The sequence below is a fragment of the Octopus bimaculoides genome, chromosome 2, assembly GCF_001194135.2.
Source record: "Octopus bimaculoides isolate UCB-OBI-ISO-001 chromosome 2, ASM119413v2, whole genome shotgun sequence".
Taxonomy (NCBI): domain Eukaryota; kingdom Metazoa; phylum Mollusca; class Cephalopoda; order Octopoda; family Octopodidae; genus Octopus; species Octopus bimaculoides.
The window spans coordinates 81580474-81582080 of NC_068982.1; positions in this window are offsets into that span (position 1 = coordinate 81580474).

A 1607-nucleotide genomic window follows, 5' to 3' on the forward strand; every position below is an offset into this window, starting at 1 on the left:
AGGAGAGTTAGAAATATAATTTTAGCAGAGGGGTGATGTTCTGATGATGAGGTTAAAGAAAGACAGAGAGATGAGGCAGAGAGGGGGAGAAAGAGAGTGGAGTGAAGGGGAGAAAGAGAGGTGAGAAAGAGAGGTGAGAAAGAGAGGTGAGAAAGAGAGGGGAGAGATAGGGGGAGAAAGAAGGAGAGAGGGAGAGGAAGATGGTGGTGGTACGTGGAAAATGGAAAGTGTACTTCTTTTTTTTTAATTGAACTAAGTTTTTTGTATCACCTATCACTTAACACTTGCGCATAAGTGCAATTCCGTGCAATATCCACGCTTAATTGCGTGGCAGATATAAAGGTTGCATCATATGCTCATGGGAAAGATGGAAAAATAAGAGTGAATATTTATTTGATGAGTGGTGTGTAATTAGATATATAAAATTGCACATAAAGTATATAAAATGTGTGTATAAAGTGCATTAAGTAATCATCGTATTCCAATTTCTTTCAGTTTTCAATGAGTAGCAGATGAGCAACTATCTTTCCATACAGACACAACACAGGCTATGCTTTCAGGTTTTTTGGATAAAGTTTTCAGAAATAAGCCAATAAGTTTACCATTAATTCCGTGAAATATTCACGGATCCCGCTAGTGTATTATTATTATCATTATTACTACTACTACTACTACTACTACTACTACTACTACTACTACTACTACTACTATAATTACTATTATTATTTACGTGGCTCCAAGAACTGCTAACTGTTTCTCGTGGTTAGCTGTGTTTCACTGTGGTTATATTTACTGTCGTGTAAGTCCGGTGATCCGCCAACAGATCTATGATCCAAGGTATTCAATCGGGGGCCACCACGTCAGTTTGCCACATGCAGGGAGCAGGTGGCCACCCCGTCAGTTTTCCACATGCAGGGAGCAAAAGGTAGGTGGCGGCGAGCACATTATCGTTTGTATCAAGGATGGGATTTGAAGTAGATTTGGCTGCTATTTCTAGTAGACATAGTGACTAGAGCTCTGTGCTGGTAGTTTTGCTAGTTGCAGTGACATATTTTGCGATTGTTGTTCTTGTTCAGCCCCAAGTCATTCATAATGAGACATGTCGATGGTCAAAGGTGTTCCAGCATTGGCCATCCAACTTTTTGCATGTCCATGAGGGACTGAATTGTCCGATGTGTCATTTAACATGGCAAGGAGTGGTTTGAAAGAAATTTCACTGCTATTTCCAGCAGACATAGCAAACATGTAAAGCTTCACTCCTTGGCATGTTGTAGGAGGTAGTGGTAATGGTGATGGTCGGGAGGTTGCAAGCCGCGTTCCTGCGTGGCAGTGATGGTGGTGAGATTATTGACAGCTTGTCTATCATTCATTCACACAGTGAGTGATTAATCGATTTTGTCGATCGATTACAACCAAATCGATAGAGGACAACAAAAACCTTTATTCGATCGGTGATATGATGGACACACACGTCATGTGTAACGCTTCAAAGACCTTAATGCTAACCTCTCTTTGTGTATATAACGTATGTATGTGTCTATGTACGCATGTATATATATATATATATATGTATATGTGTAGTTTTCTCTCTCGCTCTTTCTCTCTCT